Source organism: Aquarana catesbeiana, linkage group LG02, assembly GCF_042186555.1.
Source record: "Aquarana catesbeiana isolate 2022-GZ linkage group LG02, ASM4218655v1, whole genome shotgun sequence".
In the NCBI taxonomy this organism is placed as follows: domain Eukaryota; kingdom Metazoa; phylum Chordata; class Amphibia; order Anura; family Ranidae; genus Aquarana; species Aquarana catesbeiana.
Window position 1 is genome coordinate 239,936,209 of NC_133325.1, and position 26,715 is coordinate 239,962,923.

Below are 26,715 nucleotides of genomic sequence, written 5' to 3' on the forward strand. Positions count from 1 at the left end.
TACAGTCCTCAGCCCCCCACATTACTGTCCTCAGCCCTTCACATTATAGTTCTTAGCACCTTACTTTACAGTGCTCAGCTACCCCCTATTAATGTCTTCAGCCCCTTCATATTAGTCCTCAGTTCCCCCACATTACAGTCCCCCCCACATTAGAGTCCTTATCCCACCCCACATTACTGTCCTCAGCCCCCACATTACAGTCCTCAGTCCTCCAACATTACAGTCCTCAGCCCCCCCGTATTACATTAGAGGGTGGAATCTGCAAGCTGATGATTGGTTGCTAGGACCACCCTACATACTAGCACCCAATCACTTGCTTGTTAATTCTGGCAGCTTCCGCCCTATGTCCAGAAATGTCCTGCCTCCAGCTGTCAGTTCTGGGAGGATGACAATGGTGGCAGTGGTGGCTGGGGGGGAAGACTGGCTCCTAAATTCCACAACTGAAGCGGATGGGACAGTGACTCAGTCTGCATCTGGGCCATAATCCACCATATAGTGATGCCTGGCCTAGCCAATGCCTGGGGAGGTGAGCCCAGATGGTGGTTGGGGAAGCTGGTAAACAGTCTGCAGCCCTGTAGAGATTGTCTTTCTCAGCAGGGAGAAGTTCTCAGCCTTGGGAGCTTTGATTGTGCTGTTTTTCTGAGAGGTCTCAGGACCGGAGACCTGGAAGGGACCTGGAACTGGCTGCAGAACTTCACCAAAGGGATTTGGTCTTGAGTAGGATATTTCTCACCCACAGGGGTGTCCAGAGGAAGCTGGGAGGAAGCAGCTATCCAGGGGACTTGTGAGTAATGACCCTGTACTGATTCCTGGTGACTGCATGCTTTTGGGATATAAGTGGCAGACATTGTTCTGACTCAGATTGCTTTTATAGGGTCTCAGATACTGGCTATTCCCCTGTCCTCAGCAGTGTCTTGGACTGTGAGCTTTGTGAAGAGTGATTTCCTATATTGTGCATGGTTGCTGAAGTTGCCCTGGTCACCTACAGTACTTCATATTTTTGTAAATATTTTATTATATCTTTTCATATGACCACACTGAAGAAATTACACTTTGCTACAATGTAAAGTAGTAAGTGTTCAGCTTGTATAACTGTGTAAATTTGCTGTCCCCTCACAATAACTCAACACACAGCCATTAATGTCTAAACTGCTGGCAACAAAAGTGAGTACACCCCTAAATTAAAAATGTCCAAATTGGGCCCACTTAGCCATTTTCACTCCCCGGTGTCATGTGACTCATTAGTGTTACAAGGTCTCAGGTGTGAATGGGGAGCAGGTGTGTTAAATTTGGTGTTATCGCTCTCACTCTCTCATACTGGTCACTGGAAGTTCAACATGCCCCCCCCCCCCGGCAAAGAACTCTCTGAGGATCTGAAAAAAATTCATTGTTGCTCTACATAAAGATGGGCTAGGCTGTAAAAAGATTGCGAAGACCCTGAAACTGAGCTACAGCACGGTGGCCAAGACCATACAGAGGTTTAACAGGACAGGTTCCACTCAGTCCATGGTCGGCCAAAGAGGTTGAGTGCACGTACTCAGCGTCATATCCAGAGGTTGGAGACTGGGCCGCAAGGCAGTATTCCAACATGATAATGACCCCAACATACACCTCCAAGACAACCACTGCCTTGCTAAAGAAGCTGAGGGTAAAGTTGATGATCTGGCCAAGCGTGTCTCCAGACCTAAACCCTATTGAGCATCTGTGGGGAATTCTCAAACGAAAGGTGGAGGAGTGCAAGGTCTCTAACATCCACCAGCTCCGTGATGTCGTCATAAAGAAGTGGACGAGGACTCCAGTGGCAACCTGTGAAGTTCTGGTGAACTCCATGCCCAAGAGGTTTAAGGCAGTGCTGGCCACAGAAAATATTGACACTTTGGGCCCAATTTGGACATTTTCATTTAGTGGTGTACTCACTTTTGTTGCCAGTGGTTTAGACATTAATGGCTGTGTGTTGAGTTATTTTGAGGGGACAGCAAATTTACACTGTTATACAAGTGGTACACTCACTACCTTACATTTCAGCAAAGTGTAATTTCTTCAGTGTTGTCACATGAAAAGATATTATAAAATAGTTACAAAAATGTGAGTGGTGTACTCACTTTTGTGAGATACTGTATATCTATGCAATTGTGCAGGGTAACCAGGTGTCAAAGAGACTTGCCTCATGGTCCCCAGCTGTGAGGCTCAAAGGCTGTTTAGGAATATACCTCATGGTCCCCAGCGGTGAGGGTTTAGACTGTCTTCTCATTGATTTTGCTAGCCATTTTGAAGTATCCCATGCCATATCCCTTCTACTACAAGCAATAAATTACAAAAAGTTAAACCCCTAGACTGTTTATTGGAGCCAAAGTGAATGGAATGTTGCTTGGGTGGATGGTGGCTTCTGTACTGTTTAGGGGAGAACCAGCTAAAATTAGCGTTCCCTGTTCCATAATATGGGCATGCAGCAGCAGTTCTCAGCACTGTAGTTTACAAATTATCAACTATGTATTTATTGACAAAAAAAGAGTGGAGCGCTACTTCACACAGCTAATACTTGCTGGGTTCAACTACTGCAAGTAAGTGAATATATATATGTACAACAATAATCAATAACTCAAAAAATCGCAGTGAACTGTGGAATAAAAAATATTTGAAACATAAGTCCATAAATAAAGCAATTAAAAAGATAGTAAACTTGATATATCAGTTCATCAATTCCAATCTGTAAGTGATCTCTTTTTAGTGCAAGTGTTTATGGTACCTAAAGGTGACAATCTAAATTATAGTGACTATGCACACCACTGTGTCCTCCACCAGTCACCCTATGCGTTCACCACACAGATAATTACCCTTAAGGGTAATTATCCAGCAATCTGCTGTTCCTCTGTGCAATGGCTCCCAATTTCTCAAATGGCGTTCCTCATAGGTAGATGTCATAAGAGTAGGAAAGAACTTGACATTGTTTTATTAAAAGCTAGTTTTCAATGGAAACACTAAGTAAACAACTCACATTTACAGATGCACTATTCCTGGTGCACACAGGTGAATCACTTGTATGGTTAAGAACTTCCTGGATTATTAAAACATCCGCAGACCCTCAGTCCTGTGTCCTCATTGGCTCACTCTGCTTCTTGAATGTATGCAATGACGTCAAAAGCTCTGCCCCAACGTGTTTCACCACTGCACTCATGACTATATCAAGAGGTGTGAGCCTGGTGTCATCACATAGTTTTTTATAGTCAATACAGCCAATGGGAAATTCCCGTCGGCCATTTTTTTGTTGCCCATCGTGGTGGCCATTTTATTATAGTCCATTTGTAGGCTATACATGCAATGAGACATACACCCCTTCGGCCATTTAATTGTAACCCATCACAGTGGCCATTTTGTTGTAGCCCTTCATAGGTATATGTGATATTCTGAATATTTATATGGTAAATTAAATAAAACAAATAGCAAATGTTTAAAATTAACTGGTCACCCTGCTAAATAGTATCAAATGGGCAGCAAGGCTATTTAAAATATTACTATAGCATCTACTACCTACTAAGAGTGAACACCGCTCAATGGTAATCACCATTGAGAGCTCAGTCACCAGTAACCAACTCCTATATTAATAATACTGCTGTGCTCAGACATAAACCTGAAATAATACTAAAAAATTTAACTACAAAATTGGTGCACCCAATACTAGGCATAAGGTTATGTAATTAAATACTAATAAAAATATGTTGTAACATATATTTGATCGAATATAAAATGCTGATATGTCACAACCAATGATATAACCTGAATGATTATAAGTAACGGAGCTGAGGAGTGCCCATGTTTACATGATAAACCAGAACAATAAAAAAACATATAAAATGTTGGGCTAGCCACATCGAGTGGTAACCTAGGAAACCCATACTACTAATAATCAGAAGGACATAAGCTGTCACACATCCTGGGGGAGAAGGGGAATAGATATCAGTAATTACCCTCACACTAAATAGGTCTCTAAAGTGTGATCTTAATCTAATTAAAGTTGGTTATAGGGGTAATACTTAATCAATATAAAATTATTTGTCAAAAATAAAACATTTAAGGTCGAAGTCTATATTGAGCCCTTTTGGCCTCAATGATTGCATTTCCTAGATCCACCATGATTCGCGTTGTCTCAATGATTTGATTTTATCCAATCCCCTCCAGTGCTTATGATATTTTTCAATGCCCCAAAAATGTAATCCCAATGGGCTTCTATTGTGAACTTCCCTGAAATGTCTGGAGAGATTAGGTTTTTAAAACCGGTAGGAATGTTATAAATATGTTCCTGGATCCTTTTCGCCATTTTACATTTGGTTCTTCCAATATATTGAAGTCAGCAAGGACATTGGACACAGTAGACTACTCTTTTTGTATTACATGTAATCACATCTTTTATTATATACTCTCTATTCGTTACTGTGGATTGGAATAATTTCCTCCTTCTTAAAGCAGAAGTAAACCCATCCATAAAACAATTTACAGCACGTGCCGAAAATGTAACGCTCTCAATGGTTGTGCTCTCAACCAAACTGTCAAACCATCCAATGGCTGGGGTCAAAACTGATCATATGTGCAGCATCATGGCAGTTGTAGATTAAACAGAGTTAAAAATGGCAGCTTCGAGAGAAAAAAAACCCCACAAAAACTTCCCATCCCCCTTCCATGCCCGTTCTCTCTCTCCCCCTCACCCCCATTCCATCCTCCACTTATATATCCAAAATATCAAGCCATCTTCTCCATTTCTTTTCAAAATTCCCTGAGTGTCCTCTATGCAGAAAAATATATCTTTCCTTAACTAGAGTTTCCCTTATTTGTATCTTCCACTCTGCTACTGTAGGTGGAAATGGTGGTGTCCACTTTTGCGCTCTAAGCTTACGGGCCTGAAATAGGCTCCTAATTATTGAAGTCCTATATTCCCCCAGAAATTATCCTTCATCCAGGATACCCAAAAGACATCCCCCTGGGTCTGGAGAAAGCCCGGTCCCAAAAAACACTATTAATCATCATTATCACCTCGCTCCAATAACGAAAAGTTTAGGACATTGCCATAGCATATGGATTAAATTGGCAGGGGTTCCTATTTGAATAATTCCTCTGGTGTGTAATATGCCCTATGCCCTAATATGCCTTTCTTAATTCAGTGAACGTTTTTAGCACATCTACCTGAAATAGTTGTATCATATACCTTAGTCCCTTAAGCTTCCAAATCTCGAACCCTTCCAATTTCAACAATTCCCCATAACTACTATTGTTCCAAATAGGAGTGTATACCATATAGCCCTTTATTTCAGTAACTTTTTTCATTTCCTGCCATACCTTGTCAAACAGTTTACCCGTAACAAATCCCTTATTGGACAATTGGTTTTGCGCCTCTATTAAAGAGATCAGTGAGTAATTAGGATAAACTGATAGTAGCAAACCTTGTATAGGATCAGAACCCAATATTACCATCCATCCAAAAATAATTGTATTTGCGAAGCTAAAAAATAGCTTTTTTGGATGGGGTATCGCCAATCATCCTGCCTCTTTATTTAACATCAGTGTTATCAACTTTATACGTGGTTGTTTTTTCTTCCAAATAAGTTCTCTAAAAAAGAGATTCTATTTTTTTAAAACAAAGTACAGTTATCCATACAGGTGAATTATTAAACACATAAAGCAATTGTGGAGTCCAAATCATTTTAACAAGGTTTGCTCTACCTATCACTGTTAGTGGTAGCTTACACCAACTTTGGCATTTATCCTTGAATTTCACTAATAAGTGTTTGAGATTCAGGTTAATATAATCTTTTACATTCTGAGATATCTCTATCCCCAAATATCTTACTGTAAGCTTAATTTGGATTTGGGACGCTGTATTTGATAAAGGGACTTTTAACTCATCTAATGGTAGTAATTCAGACTTATCCCAGTTAATCTGAAAGTGTATTATTAATCCTAACCCTTGCTTTTGGGTCCCTATATAGCATTTTAACCCATTTTATAAATCCCTGACCTATACCAAAAGGCTCCAGTACAGCCCATAGATATTCCGACACTACCATATCGAAAGGCTTTTTGAGTGTCTAAACAAAATATTGCTCTAGATCCAGTATTTTCCATGGCAACTGCATATTTAAAAAAAAGTCTACGTATCTTTGTTGATGCTGCTCTTGTTGGAATAAAGCCCGTTTGGTCCTCATGAATCAGATTATTAATATAGCTTGATATTCTATTTGCAAGAACCTGGGCCAATATTTTAACATCTGAGGTGAGGAGGGAGATAGGGCGTTAAGACTGAGGGAGCATTGGGTCCTTTCCCTGTTATGGAATTACTATAATTATCATTTCCTGCATTGATTCTGGAAGTTTTTGTTTCTAAAAAGCATCATTTAATACTAAATAATAATTTAATAATTCCGGTAACAAAATGTTATCACATTTTTTATGGATTTCCCTTGGTAGTCCGTCCATTCCTGGCGCTTTATTATTATGGGTCAGGGCTACTGCTTTTTTTTAACTCTTCCAGGGATATTGGGCTATCAAGAAATTCTCTTTCTTCTAGTTTAAGTTTAGGAAAAAACAATTTTTCCAAGTGTAAAAGTCAACAAACATATTCTGAATACTACCCGTATCATACCTCACCACCCCTTCAGCATCTTTAACTGCTGCAATAGTTATTGTGGAATCTTGAGCCTGGGCTATTGCAGCCAGCATACGTCCTACCTGTTCCCCCTTCTCATAGTGTTTTTGATTTTGAAAGAATCTACTATTTTCTGCTTTTGTTAAATATATAATTTTATAAATTTTTTGAGCTTCTTGTCAAGCGACTCATTTTTCTTCTGTGGGATCTGTGATGTAGTACCGTTCAGCTCGAGTTACTATTTGCATTACCTCCTCCTCCCATTTTCTAGATGTATTCTTACTTTTAGATATTTCTTTAATAAATACCCCACGTATATATGCCTTCATAGTGTCCCAGGCTACTAATAAAGATGTCCAAATTTTTTTTTTTTTTTAATTCTATCAACTGTGATTTTATTGCAACCTCTTCTGTCATCAACAGCAGCCACTGGGGATTCATTTTCCAAGGTAAAGAAGACAACTGACCCTCAGTCTGTATAGTCAATATAAGTGGGGAATTATCGGAAAGCCCCCTAGGGCCATAGTGAATTGACTCTAGCCTTGGAAGAAAATGATCATTTTTTTTCTCTCTTTTTTTTTTTTTTTTATGTGCTGCAGTGGTATGGTTTTTTGTTTTAAATTGTTGTTTGTATGTATGAAAAAAAATAACAATAAAAAAAATGATGTGATGGAAAAAAAAATGGCAGCTTCCTTGGCTGAAAACAATAGGGAGGTTTACTTACACTTTAAGTTACCTTTGTTGCTTGGCAGCATCCACATCCTCCGCAACCATAGAATCCCTTACGATCCAAAAACGTGGGTATGTTGGTTTTTGAGGGTCTATTACACTTGTAACAATCCTGTCCCTCAAACTAGGGGCACTTTTTTATATGAATTGAGGTCTTTGTGGTAATATCTTCTGAAGTTCTTTGTTTTTCAATAAAAAAAAATAAAAATTATTGCGCTGGTATCATACAATACACAATAAAATCAGTAATTGAATATAAAAGCAGCTGACACAGTATGCATGGACAAGCACAAACAGATATATAAGGAATGGTGTAGCACTAATTAGAAAATCAACAGAGTTCAATGTGAACTAAATGCATATTGCTGAGATGAATCCAACTAGTATAAACAGGTAGGTATGGTTCACATGGAAAAGTCCATAGATGAACCAAACGGATGTATCTTGAGGTATCACAAGTGTGAAAAAACCGCCACCATCACCCAAACACACTGCCTCTTACCCTTAGGTAGATAGTAGCAAGATAGATAGTAGCAAGCATGGATGGTAATTACATGACAGCTCCTTAGCGGCATGGGGATATACTCTGCAGCTCCTCCGCAACACTCAATACCCAAATGAAAAGAGAAATGAACTCCTCATAGTGCAGACATCCAATAGTAATTTATTGTTAAAAATCCAAATGCGGGAGGCGCATGCGTGCGAGCGCGGTAGATGGCCGCTTGATCTACTAGCTCCGCGCCGTCGGAAAATACCCGCTCGCATAGCAGAGCACAGACTGCATCTCAGCACTTCTCTCCTACCACCTCTGGAACACACTGGGCACCCAGTGGTTATGTCCAGGCAGCAATGAAAGGACCACAAAAGCTCCAAGGCCTCCCCAGCAGTGCACGGAGGCAAAGGCAAGATGGCACCCGAACCTCCGGACCCTGACGACTCCACACAGCTCTCAGCAGTAGCTCCAGCTTCACCCACAGGCAGCCTCCATCAATTTCCTATGGACTTCGTAAGTCCAACTCACACTGATGCTGACTCCATGCTGGCCAAATTCCGTTCAATTGTGCGGGATGAGATAACTGCGGCCTCCTGCAAGCTCTCCTCTGATTTAGTGAAGGGCCTTAAAGAGATAGGCCACCGCACAAATCAATTGGAACACCACATGGACCTGGCTACTACTGTGCTAGAAGGCCATGAGGAGGAACTAGATAAGCTGTCCGCAGAACTGAAAATTATGAGAGATAAACTCGAAGATGCAGAGAATAGGGCCCGCAGGAATAACCTACGCATCCGGGGTATTCCCTGAAGCTATTGCTGACCTACAGGGCACTGTGACTGCTTTCTTCCAGGAACTGGCACCCGAGATTCCCACAGACAGGTTGGAATTTGACCTTATTCACTGATCCCTCGCCCCCAAACCATCAGAGGGCCCACCTCGGGACATAATTATCAAATTTCATTATTACCGCACTAAGGAGAAACTATTACAATCTGCTAGGGAACAGCAAGACCTCTCCTTCCAAGGCAACCCTCTCCAGCTGTTTGTGGACCTCTCACCAGCCACTATCACAAGGCGACAGAACCTGAAACCCTATCTCCGAGTTCTGCAGGCACAAGGGATCAAATACAGATGGGAAATCCCCTTCAAAATTTAGTTCTTCCATCAGGGCGGCAGTTCCATGCCCCCTCTTCATCTGACCTGAAACGTCACTTTCGGGAGCTACAGGTTGACCTTCCTTCACCCCAAGAAGACGCTGCATCTATAACCTCCCAACCAAGATCTTCTCAGCCTTCTCGCCCACTTTCTCAACCTTCGCAAAAATCTCAACGCAACTCTCAGGCCCTGCGAGATCTCCAGGAGCAGCGTTTCACGAAGGTCCCAGTGGGCTGAAGGTGGTGGCCCCATCTTCCTGCCTTTCAAGCATTATTACTATCCTGATGACATCCTGGGGCTGAGTGGGTGCAGTTGACACCATTCTTTGCTGCACTTATATGTGTGGTGTCTGACGCCATCCACGCTACTGTTCTTTCTTGGAATCGACCTGAACTCCCAGATGTATGTTCCCACCCATATGACCCCTCACTCCCAACCCGGAATTGGGACTGAGGACTCCTGCCCAGCTAAGGGCCGTCCCACCTGTGAGATGGCAGCCTTGGAAAAGGTAACCTACGACACTCAATGCCCTGAGGTTCCTAGTTCTGGGCATTATTACTGCCTTTTTCCCATCACCTAGTCACCGATTGCCCTAACCGTTCCAGAAGCTTTTTGACTATTGTATGGTGGGTGGGGGTAGGCATTTAGATGGGACTGTTCACTTAACATAGGTTGGCTGCCCTTATGGGAGGCCCACAACTGTTCTTTGTTGTTGGTCTCATTTTTTTTTATAGGCTGGATGACAGTGACCCTCACTCTTCAACCGGTGATGTATGTGATCAAATGGATGTTTTCCATCTCAGTTTAACCTGTTATAGAGCCTTTTGGCTCATGTTTGTTTTACATTTTGCAATTATTGACTTAATGGTCAGCATCTGTCGTGTTGGTCTCTTGGGCTGCTGGCTCTCCCTGGGAGGCACCGCCTGGGGGTGCAGCCCCGGGAGAGCAAGGGACCTCCTTGCACATATATATATATATATATATATATATATATATATATATATGTCTTATTTTTCTTGCATACTTTTAGTGCCTTAAATACTAAGTTAGACACTGTGTTTACTTTACTTGTGACAATATTTCAATGTTAGGATGTCAAATGGTTCCAACAGACCACTGCTCCCTCATGTGCCGGCACTTGGCTCAGACGTTTGTCTTGGCCAACTTCCGGCCCCCTTGTGGGCCTTTTGCCCCATGCAGTGAAGCACCCCTGCTTTACCTGTTCACTAAGTTCAGAGTACTACTCGGCCTCCAATCTCACGGTTCACCTTTATTCTTTCCTTTTTCACTAATTTCTTCTCTTTCTCTCTCCTCCTCCTCCCCTTAATTCTGCAGGGTCTCAGGGCGGCGTAATCTCCTGGTTCCTCTCTCTGATGTTATGACTCTGAATTGGTTGTCCCTGAACGTTCAGGGCATGAACTCCCCCCACAAGAGAATGAAGGTTTTTAAATACCTCCAAAAACAAAAAGTAGACATTGCATGCCTGCAGTAGACCCACTTCTCCTCCTCCTCTTGCCCCAAATATTTTCACGCTATATACCCTCAAATCTACCTGGCTAACGGCCCGACTAAGCAAAGAGGCATACTGATCACTCTTCGCAAATCGGTTCCCTTCACTTGCAGTAAACAGATAGCAGACCCAAATGACAGATACCTCCTGTTACAGGGTGCCATTCAGGACATGGAAGTTACCATCTTGACATACTATGCCCCAAATATAAATCCAGGGCCCTTCCTGCCCATGTTTGCTCCTTGTTGAAAGCCCACCAGAGGGGTACTCTCCTCTTGGCAGGGGATTCCAACGTGACACTGAACCCCGCGCTTGACAAATATCCCTCGGAATGCAAAGCACCCTCTCCGGATGCAAAACAGTTCTTATGCTCACTACAAAGTCATGACCTGGTGGACGTCTGGAGAGAGCTCCATCCCCTGGGCAGGGACTACACTCAATACTCCCATCCCCATCATTTCCACTCCTGAATCGAACATATGTTTGTGTCCAGGAAACATCTTCCCGTAATTGTGTCTGCCTCTATCTTAGCGGCTGCATGGTCGAACCACGACCCTGTTATGGTCGTTTGCCACTCTCTGCTCTGCAAACCTCAACATTCCCCCTGAGTCACGAATGACTCTCTTCTGTCCTTTAAGGAGATACTAACAGATATCCACCAAGCTTTTGTCTACTTTCGTCTTAATGTCGGTTCTGTTTCTTCTCCGGTGACCCTATGGGAGGCATACAAAGCATTCCTTCAGGGACGTGTTATTCAACTGGCATCTAAGCGTAAGAGGGAATGCCTGTTGACTCAGCGAACCCTGGAGACACGCTTAGAATCAGTATCGACGTCTTTTAAGCAATCCCCTACTCCTGCTAATCGCAAACCACTAGACCAAGCACGGAATTGGACTTGTGTTTAACAGATGAGGCGGAATGCACACTTCGCTGGGCTTGTCAGAAGTGGTACACCAAAGCGATTAAACCTAACAAACAGTTGGCCAACAGGTTGCGTGTCTTTTCTCCAGGCCACACTCCCATCACCTTACGCACTCGCCATAATATACTCACAGGAAACCCAATGTGGGTCCTGGACGAATTCAGACATCACCATACCACTCTATACTCGCCCCCTAGTCAGTCATTCACCCAGGGCTTGGACACCTTTCTGGATAGCCTGACACTACACTCCCTATCTGACACCCACACGCCGTTAATGGACCAAGACATACAGGTCTCCAAGGTCTTACAATGTATTAAAAAATTGAAAGTGGGCAAGAGACCGGGCCCAGATGGCTTTATGGCACTTTTCTATAGGAAAATAGTTTTGAATCACTTCTCTTTCCTATAAGGAGAGGGACCAGACAAGGTTTCCCACTCTCCCCACTTTATTTATCCTAGCACTAGAACCCTTAGCGGAGGTGATACACTCTCACCCAGACATAACTGGAGTGGACATAGCGGCTACTTCTTATAAAATATCACTGTTTGCAGATGACATTCTGATGTCCCTAACTAACCCCCACATCGCCCAGCCTTACGTGTTCTTCCTTCTGGATTCCTTTGCGCTATTTTCAGGATTATCAGTTAACCCTACCAAATCGAAAGCTATGTCTCTTAACCTTCAACCCTATGAGCTGGCAAACCTAAAAAATGCCTTTTCATTTCAATGGCTCACTTCTCTGCCTTACCTGGGGATTAGGCTTACTCTGACGTACAAGGAACTCTACCAGGCCAATTTCCCCCCTCTGTTCAGGAAATGCTGTCCTCCTGGTCCCACTTCCGTTATCCTGGTTTGGTTTTTATCCCAAAAATGCTGCATCTTTTTCGCATCTTGTTGGTCCTTACACATATTCTGTGCATTCACCAATTCTGAAATTTATCTGGGGTTCCACCAGACCCAGAATCAACAAACAGGTTTTATACAATGGTGGCGGTTCCCAACCTCCAAGCCTACTATACAGCAGTGAACAAAGCCCCATTATCTCATTTTCATGAGCAACATCAAATGCTGTTATGGGCCACAATAGACTTAGTCGACTTATATCCAATTCCGGTAGCCTCCCTGCCCTGGTTCCCCCACAAACACCGTCCTGACACACTTGGGCCTTGCCTGACACATTCCCTCCAAGCGTGGGACTCGATTAAATATTCGGCAGGTCTGATCTGTCCTCATCTTCCCTTACTTCGCCTCCTCCAGTGTCCTTTGTTTCAGCCGGGCCGGGATAACCCACAACAATTTTCTTGGTGGACTAACAACAGTTTAGGTGATATCCATTCTCTATTCACCCCCACCAAGATAATTACATTCGCTGCACTGCGCTCCTCACACTCCGGGAACATTACAGCTACCTACAGCTCTGCCACTTTCTACAACAGCTCAAGTTCCGACATACTCCATACACCTTAACCCCTATACAGCAATCATTTCCTCTAAAAAAAACACCAATTAGACCTTACCACCTCCAGTGGAGGCCGACCTTGGGAGGCAGTAGGATCCAGAGGACTGGCAGGTCATGACTATCGCTCTTTCCAAATGCTCCAAAAATGTCCTCATTTTGGAGAATGCATATAAAATACTATACAGATGGTATTATACCCCGGCTAGATTGGCTCGTTTCATTACAACTTACTCTCCTCTCTGCTTACGGGGATGCCTAGGCCGGTACTATGGCACGCATCTGGTGGACATGTCCAAGAGCATGCGGATGGGTCTATGCCCTTCTCCGCACCTTATTTCACACCAACCTGAAGAGGGACCCCTATGAGGCTCTCCTAGGCAAACCAATTATGGAGCTACTACGTCCGTAACGCCAGCTGGCGCTGCATCTGTTCACTGCAACTAAACTGACCATAGCAAGAGCCTGGAAGACACCCATACTTAGTTTTGAGGCTGTTAAACATTGCATGAACGACATTATGGTAAATGAAAAGCTGACAGCCATAACTTCAGACACTTACGATAAATTTCTTAGGATCTGACAGCCTTGAGTCGCCTACATACGACCTACCAGATTCGATTCTACGCTCCTATCAATCTAATATCTGCCTGCCCCCCACCCCGCGGATCCCCCCCTTTCCCTCTTACTCCCACTCTCATTCGTTTTCCTGCTTAGTCATACTTCTCCTCCTTTTTCTTTCCTTTTTTCCCTTGCTCTTTTATATATCCTTCTATCTCATCAGGCCACCAGGCCTGAGCCTGGCTGACATGGTCACATGGTTAATTTTCAGCATTATTATTTTGTATTCCCTCTAAATTATCTCCATAGAATAGATGGTTTGATAAAGCGCTGTATACTAATGCGCACTTGGGCGCAATCTATTTACACTCTAAGCAGCGAGCTCTAGGATTCTGTAGCTTTAGGAGGGGATACTCACCCCACAATTGTTCTACTTTATGAACCTGAACATATTAATGCACTCCTTTTTATTTGTCTTCCTTTCGTTTATGATACCTTATGTTTACCTCCTATGTGACCATAGAAGTGATGAACTGTACTGTTGAATTGATTATTAATAAAAACCTTTGTACAAAAAAATAAATAAATAAATAAAAAAGCCAAAGGCGATTACACTCACATTTCCAGAGAGATACTGTAAAGAGTATATAGAGGAAACATCCAGCGTTACTCATCTGTTTGGTTTATCTATGGACGTTTACATGTGAACCATACCTACCTGCTTATACTAGTTGAATTCATCTCAGCAATATGCATTTAGTTCACGTTGGACTCTGTTCATGAATTTGATTTTCTAATTAGTGCTACGCTATTCCTTATATTTCAATAAAAAAGGCCAATGTTTACGTTCAATACTCTCTACTTTTTTATTCTGTTTATTGTAGTCAAGAATGATAGCTTATGATAGATCTTTTCCTTCATCTCTTCTAGTCTTATTCTGAATAAGTACTGCCCTATCCATTTATGCTATTTGTTGAATCTGTTCTTATATTTTTTCTGGATGGTATCCTATTGCTTTAAATCGATTCCCAATCATATTCGCTTGTTCTCTGTATATTTCTACATTTGTACAATTCCTTCTGAGTTGGAGGAATTGTCTTCTTGGCATCTAACCACGGTCGATTGTGGCAACTATTTTTGAAAAATATATCCATTCCTATCCGTAGGTTTTTTTTTTGAAAAATATATCCATTCCTATCTGTAGGTTTTTTTTTTTTAAAGTTTATAATCTCTACTGAAACATTTTCGTTAAAATATCTTACCATACAAACAACCCACTCCCCTCCCCCCGCCAATCCACATAAGTGAAAAAAAGAAGAAAGCACAAGAGTAAAATGGTAAACATAAAAGGTGCAAGTTTCTCTAGTATTTATTCAATGGAAAACTCTACTTTCTTCCATTCAACCCTTATTCGATTGCTCCAGACTTCTCCTCCTTCACACCTATTCCATCCAATCAGCCACCACAATCACCCCCATCAAGCTCATCTCCCCATCCACCACCCTTCCCTCTAATTTACACTACTCTCCCAATTCTTTATGTCACATCCAATCTTTTATTATCCTTATACCCTCCCTGTTTAGGTATTGGCACCACTACCCTTTCCTCCACCCTTATCTCCACCCTTATCTTCCCCACCTTTGTACAGGGAATTCCTCTCTCATTTTAATCCCTCATTCTCCTCTACGGGGGTATCCTTCTATATCCCACCAGGGTTTCCAAATGTCATCGTATTTCTTAAAGCTTTTGCGGAGTATAATAAGCTCTATATAATAAAAACAAATGTGACATCCTCTGGGAGGGGGAGAGTGAGACCACTGGGGCAAGTTCCAGGATTCTTTTCCACTGTGCTTCAGTTATATTTCCCACATCTTGTTCCCATCTCCTCCTACATGGTGGGCCTTCTGCCCCCCCAGGCTCCCATTGTGTATATATATGGGTATATGCTCGATATTAGGCCTTTCAAAGTTTTTGCCAATTTTCTGGAGCAGAGGGATCTTGCTCCATTCCAGTGTCCTCTCTCTAAACTGTGTTTCCCAAGGCATGCCTAACCCGTAAATACCTAAAGAAAGACTTGTTCGGTATTACATATTGTTCTCTTAGTTCCTGAAAAGACTTTAAGGTGCCCTCTTTATATAACTGGTTAATTAATTTAATTCCACCCCTTTCCCATTCCTTAAATGTCCCCATCATCTGGACTTCCCCCAGGTCTCTATTCTCCCACGGAGGGGAATACTCTGTGAATCTCTGATATCCCAACAATACCTTCGCTGTGTCCCATATTCTCATCATCAGTCTTAAGGTGGGAAGCTCAAAAGGGAAAGAGCTGCCTCCATAGCTTCTATCATTGAACTATGTGGGGTGTTCTGTAGCACCATTTCCTTCCCAGAATCTACCCCTTCCAGCCTATTACACCCTCCCATATACTGAAGTTGTGGTGCTAAAAAGTAGCTACAAGGGTGTGGAAGTGCTACTCCTCCATCCTGTCTTTACAGTTGTAAAGTACGCAGGCGGATTCTTGCTGGGCCTCCCTTCCAAATCAGTTCTCTAAAAATAGTATCTATCTTTTGGAACCACTTTTTGTACACCCATACTGGGGAATTATGCAGTACATACAGAAGCTGCGGCATCCATAGCATTTTAATTAGATTACATTGTCCCGCTACAGATAGTGGGAGCCGCTTCCATATTTAAATTTTCACCTAAATTTAACTAGGAGTGGGACAATGTTATCCATAATATAGTGTTTAGGATCTTTTGTAATATTTACTCCCAGATATTTCATTTTATCCACTATTTGGATCTGGATAGCCTCCTCCGGCAGAGGGCCTTCTAAATGATCCACAGGTAGCAATACAGACTTTTCCCAGTTTATAGTTAGCCCAGAAAGATGACCAAAATCTTTAATAATGTCCATGGCCTTTGATAGGGAGGTCTGCGTATCTCTGAGGAATAGTAGGAGATCGTCCGCATATAATGCAACTTTTTCTTCCACTACTCCCCTTCTAAATCCTCTTACCTCAGGGGAAGACCTAAGGGCTATTGCCAGAGGTTTGATTGAGAGGGCGAAGAGCAGGGGTGACAAAGGGCATCCCTGACTCGTCCCCCTCATCAACCGAAATTTATTGGAATATTCATTGTTCACCTTTACTACTGGCGTTTTATACAGTATTTTTACCCAATTGATTAAAGTCAGGCCAAATTGAAATCCTACAAGGGCCCTCCACAGATATTGCTATTCAAGGCTATCAAAGGCCTTGGCGGCATCCATAGACAATATAGACCTGTCTCCATCCCCATCTGTTGGGAACTGAAAATTCAGATCTAAGGTGGGTATATTTGTGCTAGTAGATCTACCAGGTATAAATCCTGACTGGTCCGGGTGGACAAGTTCCTGTATAATTTTATTCAATCTGGCCGCCAAGACCTTTGCAAGAATCTTCTTATCTGTACTCAATAAAGAGATAGGTCTATATGAGGATGTATTAAGTGGGTCTTTACCCTCCTTGTGTATCATTACTATAGTGGATTCCCTCATAGATGAGGGGAGCTCTCCCTTCATTACCAACCAATTCAAGACCCGCAGCAGCTCAGGGAGCAACACCTCACCGTAGCGCCGATATGTCTCGTCCGGGAGGCCATCAGGTCCCGGGGATTTCTGGCCCGCCATCTCCCGTGTGGCACGTTGTAATTTCTCTATTGTTATGGGTAGGTCCAATTCCTCCCTGTCTCAGAGAGAACAGGCCCCTAAAAAAGACATCTATTTCCTCCCACATTTCCTCCTGCCAGGAGCTATACAAATCCTCATAGTATTCTCTAAACTTGTCCACTATTTCTGGCATATGGGAGGATACCCTCCCCTCCCCTATGCTAATCGTGGGGACCACAGAAGGGGGTGAGTTTGTCTTAACAAGATAGGCTAGCATTCTCCCAACACTTTCCCCCTCCCCAAAGGTGAGCTGTTTCTGAAAAAGTTGTTTATTCTCCACTATCCTAAGCATCATTAACCGATAATTCTGTTGTTCATCTGACCAGGCCCTGAGTCTAGCAGGAGACGCACCTTACTAATATTTCTATATCCCAACTGGGTTGGGGAGATTTCTGGACACAGTATCATTCTGTTCATACCTTCAATTCTAGGGCGGTGAGCATATTGATTAGATCTGGGATGATGTTAACCTGCATGCAGACTAAGATTGATGAATTGGGGCTGTATATTTTTTTGTTTTGTAAGATAGAGAACAGAACTTATGTGCTGATCAACATATATGTGCCTCCTCCATTTAATACTCCGATCTTGTGTAGATTAATGGAGTTTGTGCTGGATAAGCCAGGTATGCCGGTGTTAGTTATGGGGGACTTTAATATGGTCATGGATTGAAAAGTTGATAGGTTCCCCCTGAGGAAACAAACAGGCACTACTGTGGATGACCGTCTGTCCCAATTTATTGGGGAGGCTGGATTGAAGGATATATGGAGTATATATATGGAGTACGGAATCCAGAAGCTCAGCAATACTCATGTTTTTCCAGGACACTCTCCACACTCTCCAGAATTGATCTGGTTCTGGGGAACGAGGAGGCATTATTTATGGCAAAGAATGTAAGCTACATGCCAAGAGGCCTTTTGGATCACTCGCCAGTGACAGTATCAGTAGAACTAGGGGAGAGTAACTGCCCCAGGGAGTGGAAAATAAGCCCTTTTTGGATGGAACTGATGGGTGAGCCGGACGAGGTATTAATGGCTTTAAGAGAATTTGTTGATTTAAATAGAGGCACCGCCTCAGAGGGGGTGGTATGGGATACCTTGGAGGCTTTCCTTCGAGGTATAATGATACAAGTGTCAAAAATCAAAAAAGGGACCAAGAATTGGAAAAAGGTGGCTGGGGAGAGGGTGGTAATAATGGAAGAACATGTTAATGATCCAACCTATCTGTAGGTTTAAAGTGGATACTAGTAGCAAGATGGTTATTGTCAATTTCTATCTCTAAATCCAAAAAGGCAATTTTTTGTGAACTGGTATGCCACATCAGTTCTATGCCTCTATTGCTGTGATTTAATTTCTGTTGGAATTCTTCCACACTGATGGTGTCACCCTCCCAGATGAAAAATATATAATCAATAAAACGACAATACATCTTGAGCTCTGGGGGTCTGTGCTGGAATATCTGTTCAGTCTCCCACATGTCCATGAATAGATTTGCCACACTGGGGGCAAACCATGCCCCCATGGCAATACCTTTTGTCTGTTTATAAACCCCATATCCATACCAAAAATAGTTGTGATTAAGGCAGTAGCCTAAACACTTGATCAGGAACCTCTTCTTTCTGCTGCAAAGTGAGTCATCCCTATCAAGTGCCCTCAATACTGCCTGTTGGGCATCATAATGATTAATAATAGTATACAATGATCTCACATCTGCGGTCACTAAGATACTATGTTCGGATACTCAAATTTGATTCAACAATTGTAGCGAATGTTTTGTGTCCCTAAGATAAGCTTGCGTCTGTTTCACCAGAGGTTGCAGAAACCATTTATGTATTGCCCCATACGAGCCGAAACTGATCCAATCCCATTGACTATGGATCTTTTCCTAAGGGGGGAAGGCGCAATTGAACCCTATTGTGGGTCTTCCTTTGAGGTGAGCGCATAGGGTAACTGGTGGAGGACACAGTGGTATGCAAAGTCACTATAATTTTGATGGTCACCTTTGGGTACCATAAACACTTGCACTAAGAAGAGATCACTTACAGATTGGAATGGATGAACTAATATATCAAGTTTACCACCTTATTAATTGCTTTATGTATGGACTTATGTTTCAAATAATTTTCATTGCACAATTCACTGCGATTTTTATGAGTTATTGTTTATTGTTGTACATTAGGGATGGGCTGAAAGACCCCCTGTTCGGTTCACACCAGAACTTTCGAACATCGCAAAAGTTCAGAACCGAATAACGAACCCCACTGAAGTCAATGGGACCGGAACGTAAAAATCAAAAGTGCCCATTTTGAAGGCTTATATGCATGGTTATAGGGGTCTGGGTACTGCCCTGGGGGACATGTATCAATGAAAAAAAAGTTTACAAAAAACGTCATTATTAAATGAGCAGTGATTTATTGATGCTTAAAGTGAAAGTATAAAAATGAAACATTCCTTTCAATAAAGTGCCTGGGGGGTCCCCTCAGTCCACCTGTGAAGTGGCACATCTGTACTGTGTATAGAAGCTGCTGCAGCAATAATAGCTTTGTCTCCCACTCCAGATTTTCCTGTTCATATAGGGATTGGGAGTCCTGTCTCTGTTTCTCTGAAATGTAGTCCAATTTTTTTCTTTATTTATATGTTATATATATTTACATATGTTTCCTATATACAGTGGGGACGTAAAGTATTCCGACCCCTTTAAATTTTTCACTCTTTGTTATATTGCAGCCATTTGCTAAGATCATTTAAGTTAATTTTTTTCCTCATTAATGTACACACAGCACCCCATATTGACAGAAAAACACAGAATTGTTGACATTTTTGCAGATTTATTAAAAAAGAAAAACTGAAATATCACATGGTCCTAAGTGTTCAGTATTTAGTAGAAGCACCCTTTTGATCTAATACAGCCATGAGTCTTTTTGGGAAAGATGCAACAAGTTTTTCACACCTGGATTTTGGGATCCTCTGCCATTCCTCCTTGCAGATTCTCTCCAGTTCTGTCAGGTTTTATGGTAAACGTTGGTGGACACCATTTTTAGGTCTCTCCAGAGATGCTCAATTGGGTTTGAGTCAGGGCTCTGGCTGGGCCATTCAAGAACAGTCACGGAGTTGTTGTGAAGCCACTCCTTCGTTATTTTAGCTGTGTGCTAAGGGTCATTGTCTTGTTGGAAGGTAAACCTTCGGCCCAGTCTGAGGTCCTGAGCACTCTGGAGAAGGTTTTCCAGGATATTCATCTTTCCCTCATTTGCAACCAGTCGTCCTGTCCCTGCAACTGAAAAACACCCCCACAGCATGGCATGATGCTGCCACCACCATGCTTCACTGTTGGGACTGTATTGGACAGGTGAAGAGCAGTGCCTGGTTTTCTCCACACATACCGCTTAGAATTAAGGCCAAAAAGTTCTATCTTGGTCTCATCAGACCAGAGAATCTTATTTCTCACCATCTTAGAGTCCTTCAGGTGTTTTTTTAGCAAACTCCATGCAGGCTTTCATGTGTCTTGCACTGAGTGGATGCTTCCGTCGGGCCACTCTGCCATAGAGCAGAGGAAGAAATACGTCAAACAGTAAGAAATGGTTTTCCATCCCCAAAACCCTTGGTAGTAGTACGTGGCTGGGAGGAGGCAGTTCCAGATACTGTAATCCTCAGTGACCCAAAGGAGTATGCTTCACATGCCTCCGCAAATTTGCGGTGCATGGGCTCCCTCATGTTTGAAAGCCTGCAAAAGGACCCAAGAATACGTGGCATAAAGGGAAAGGATCACGATTGGTTGGCAACCCTCCTTAACCACCGTTATAAGGAGAAAGTCTCAGAACTCATTTTATCCCCACAGAGAGATGAAATCTCTTGAGGACAACTTAATTGCTTCCGGACCAGCTGCTGCAGTTATACTGCGGCAGGTTGGCTCCACTGCTCGAGCTGTTGTAGCTATACGTCGGCTTATGAGGCCCGGATAGCAGGCGCGTGCACAGCGGGGGTGCCGATGCTCATGGCTGACGGTCGTGATGACTGCCGGCCAGGAGCGATCGTGAGCAGGAGACACAGAACAGGGATGAGTGTATGTAAACACACACTTCCCTTTTCTGAGAGGAGTGACAGATCGTGTAATCCTATTAGCTAGGAACCACGATCTGTCACTTCCTCTAGTCAGTCCCCTCCCCCTTCTGATAGAATCACCTCCCAGGGAACACAGTTAACCCCTCGATCGCCCCTAGTGTTAACCCCTTCACTGCCAGTGACATTTTTACAGTAATCAATGCATTTGTATAGCATTGATCACTGTATTACTGCCAATGGTCCCAAAAATGTATCAGAATTGTCTGATGTGTCCGCCATAATGTTGCAGTCATGATAAAAATCGCAGATCGCCCCCATTACTAGTAAAAAAAAAATAATAAAGAAAGCTATAAATCTATCCCCTATTTTGTAGACGCTATAACTTTTGTGCAAACCAATCAATATACGCTCATGGCGATGTTTTTTACCAAAAATATGTAGAAGAATACATATCAGTCTAAACTGAGGAAAAAAATGTTTATATATTTTTGGGGGGATATTTATTATAGCAAAAAGTAAAAAAGAATGCGTTTTTTTCAAAATTGTCGCTCTTTTTTGTTTATAGCACAAAAAATAAAAACCGTAGAGGTGATCAAATACCACCAAAAGAAAGCTCTATTTGTGGGAAAAAAAGGATGTTAATTTTGTTTTGGTATAACGTCGCACGACTGCGCAATTGTCAGTTAAAGCGACGCAGTGCCGAATCGCAAAAAGTGCTCTGGTCAGGAAGGGGGTAAATTCATCCGGGGCTGAAGTGGTTAAAGAGGAGTTTATCAAAAGCTTTTTCCGACTCTGGTAGGTTACAGTGTCATGGAAAACATAGTTTGAGGCTTCTGTTGGTCAAGAGAGGAGCAGGCAGCCGCCTAAGTGATGCATTTCTAATTTTTTTAGTCCTCACTGCCCAGGGCTGTCAGCTTCCACATGCCATCAGCAGCGTCTACATAACGTGGTGGATGATTATCTAGGGGCGAAAACAGAGATGGAGAGCTTTCAACGATAAGCCAGTAGATGATCCACTGGCTTACTGGGTCATGAGAAAATGGTCATTCAGGGCTGCCGGAGGTTTTGTTACTGATCATAGAACTCGTCTGTCCACAGACTCCGTGGACTGCCTGACTTTTATCAAAAAGAATCAGTCCTGGATTACCAGCAGCTATGAAGCCCCTGATGCCGATGTCGCTGATTAAGTGTTTTTGGGATGTGGAATCTCTGCAGGACTTCTAGGCTGCCTAATGTTGTGGGTGTTGATTTCATCTGGAAGAATGTTTTTGGTGTAGGTTTCATGGGCAATTAGCACCCAAAGAACAATTTTTCTACACCTGTTTGACAGGGACTGTATTTTTTTTTCTACTGCAGCAGATGGGGCAGAGAAATTTGACGGCTATAGTCTACAACTGGTGGTGTGCTGAGTAAAGAGGAGGGACAGATTTGTGCTCCTTTTATGTGGCTTTTAGATGCTCTTGTCAATGGGCTGAGTGGTGGGAGGTTAAATGCCTTGTCAAGCATGTGGTACCCAAATAGTTGGTGTTTTTGCCAAGCTTGATATGATTGAAACAAAGTTTGAAAATAGCAACAGTGCAATCGGCTGCACATATACTAAAAAAGGCCCAGACAGCTGAGCTGTGGTAAGTGGGCCAGGAGATAACAGCTCCACAATGTGATGGAGTAGGGTGGCTGCTCTCTAACCTTCCATGATGGCTGCCTTGTTGGTGTTATGCCTCACCCTCACTTAGCTTCTCTGCTCTATCTGGCACCCAAGTCGAGTCAGTGACCTCATCACCATCATCTCCTCCACCTCATTACCACTGAAGACAACTTGGCAATACACTGCGGCTGGGGGAACATGAATGCCAATTTGTGCACCAGTGTTCTCCCCTCTCTGTGGGCTCAGGTTCCTGCCTTCCTCAACCTCAGAACCAACATCTGAATCGAATACTGGCTGTACATCATCAATGAGCAAGTGGCTGGTGCTGTGTTCAAATAACTCCGCTGACTCCTCCGTGCCTGATGCTGGGGCTATGGCAGAAATAGCTGTGGACAAGGAGGCAGGTTTTGCCACTCTGGCAGTTGCAGGGGACTGTGCACTAGTCTCTGCTTGGGTGGCAGAGGATGAGGACAGTTTAGTAAGCCAGTCCACCACCTCCTCTGCATGCTGTGGCTGCATAGTACGGGCAACATCACTAAACAGAGGAAATGATGCCCTGCCTGAGGACTGACCATGTCCACCTTTGCCTGTGGACACATACGCTGATGGCCCCCTTACAGTGCCATGAAAATGTCTGCCTCTCCTTGCTGTCTTCCCAGACACGATAGGGGGAGTGGGGGATGCTTATTAACAAAATGTAGTAGAGATGTGTAAATGTGTACGTGGATGCACTTTATTCAATGGAAAGTGGTGTTTGATGCACTTTAATTTGAGTATTCAAGACACAGACACACTCCACGGATACACTATAAAAAAACTGCAATATACTGCGTCAAACATGCAGTAACGCAATGAAATATACAGCGTTAAACTTGCAGTAATGCACAGAACTATGCTTCGCTAAACTTGCAGTAACGCACAGAACTATATGGCATTAATCTTGCAGAACTGCAATGAAATATACAGCGTTAAACTTGCAGTAATGCACAGAACTATGCTTCGCTAAACTTGCAGTAACGCACAGAACTATATGGCATTAATCTTGCAGTAATGCAATGAAATATACAGCGTTAAACTTGCAGTAATGCAATGATATATACAGCGTTATACTTGCAGTAACACACAGAACTATATGGCATTAAACTTGCAGTAATGCAATGAAGTATACGGCGTTAAACTTGCAGTAACGCAATTAAATATATGACGTTAATCTTGCAGTAACACAAAAATATACAGCGTTAAACTTGCAGTAACGCACAGAACTATATGGTGTTAAACTTGCAGTAACGCAATTAAATATATGGCGTTAAACTTGCAGTAATGCACAGAACTATACAGCATTAAACTTGCAGTAATGCAGATAAATACATGGCGTTAAACTTGCAGTAACGCAATGAAATATACAGCGTTAAATTTGCAGTAACACACAGAACTATACGGTGTTAAACTTGCAGTAGCACACAGAACTATAAGCCGTTAAACTTGCAGTAACGCAATTAAATATACAGCATTAAACTTGCAGTAACGCAATTAAAAAATACAGCGTTAAAACTTGCAGTAACGCACAGAATTATATGGCGTTAAACTTGTAGTAAGGCAATGAAATATACAGCGTTAAACTTCCAGTAGCGCAAGAAAATATACGGCATTAAATTTACAGTAATGCACCGAACTATATAGTGTTAAACTTGCAGTGATGCAATGAAATATATGGCGTTAAACTTGCAGTAATGCACAGAACTATATGGCATTAAACTTGCAGTAACTCAATTAAATATATTAAGCAATGAAATATACAGCGTTAAATTTGTAGTAATGCACAGAATTATACAGCGTTAAACTTGCAGTATTGCACAGAACTATATGGCGTTAAACTTAAAGCAATGGAATGAAATATACAGCGTTAAACTTGCAGTAATGCACAGAACTATATAGCGTTAAACTTACAGTAACACAATGAAATATACAGCATTAAACTTGCAGTAACGCAATTAAATATACAGCGCTAAACTTGCAGTAACGCACAGACCTATATGGCATTAAACTTGCAGTAATGCAATAAAATATACAGCGTTACACTTGCAGTAACGCACAGAACTGTACAGCGTTAAACTTGCAGTAACGCACAGAACTATATGGCATTAAACTTGCAGTAACGCAATAAAATATACTGTGTTAAACAGTCACTACACTCACACTGGCTGAACTATCCCTACATTCGCACAAATGTAAAGATGAATGGTCGCACTACACTCACACTGAACTATCCCTAGATTCACACTAAACTGATATTCTACACTGACAATGGAATCAGAATAGCACACTATAGCACACTAACTGTCTAATAGCACTGAACAGAGCCTTGTTCTATCTCTCTTCACGCCGCTATCACACTACAAATGGCCGCTATGGAAAGAATACTTTTATAGTGTGTGGTGGGATTAAAAGCAATGAGCCATGATTGGATACAGTCATCATGACAGCATCCAATCATGGCTCTGACATTGCTCTGTGCCCTGATTGGGTGAAGCTTTCATTGCTTCAGCCAATCAGGGCTTTCAATACACTGTGCGGCGGCGCAGTGCATTGAGGTCATACGGTGGGCCGAAAAAACGGTCAAACGACCCTATAAACCGGTTGTTCAGAGAACGTCCCAACAGCCAAAGTTCGGCCCAAACTCATGCTCGGGCTGAACCGTTCGCCCATCCCTTTTGTACGTATATATTTTCATTTACTTAGTTGAACCCAGCAAGTAGTAGCTGGGTGAGATAGCGCTTCACTCTTTTTTTGTCATTTTGTTTATATGTGGGAACACAGTTTGTGTAGAGCAGCACCTCTCTTATATAAAGCATGCAAGATTACACATAGTAGGGCAGAAGTCACTTTTATTTTATTTTATGTATTATTTATTGTATTGTCCCATTGCATACTGTTAGTATGGGACATTTGGGATGAACCAAATGTACCTGGGTTTGATTCACAGAACATTACTAAAGTTCTGGTGCTAAATCTGAACCTCATTGAATTCAGTTGGAGCCAAATGTTAAAAAAAATTCTGTCATAGCAATTTTCTAAGCTAATAGGCAAGGAATTGCCAAGCAAATTGCATAGAGAGCTGGGCATTGCTCCGGGGAATATGACCCAAAATATAAATAAATAAATGTTTGGTAGGAAGCAACAAAATTAATAATGCTTTATAGTCAACATTAAAATTGCAAAATTCCTTTAAATAACATGCATGGGATGCCCTTACAACTAAAGTACAACTAAAGGCAAAACATTTTTAGTTTTGGATGGAGTGAAGAGGGATTAGAAGACCTGTCAGGCTTTTATTACTGTCTGTGTCCCCCTTAAGGAGATTCACCCTCTCTATTTGTCCTGTTTACAATAATCACTGAAAGTAAAAGAAAATCACAAATTTTGCACCCCCTCACTAAACCATACCAGATGCCCGCAATGCGGGGGGGGGGGGTTACCTTGACAGGGGGGTGGTATCTGGGTGTCATCTATAACAATATAGTACCCTCCTTGCCCATTCACAAAAAATGTAAACTATAGATAGCGACAACACTTTTTGACAAGTTTTTTTTTTTTAATAAAACGAAAGAAAAAACAAATGTACAACAATGTACATCCACCATCAATTAGATTGTTTAGTAATGTAGGTCCATGCCAATCACAATAAATGAAGCCTGATGCTTGCTGAAAAAAAAAATCCTGCCAACCTATGAACATGCCTGATCCCATCACTGACCAGGGCCGACTGAGATCTCCTGAACCCCATCATTAAAACAAAACAAAGGGACAAGGTCTCCCTGATGATATCATTGATATGAC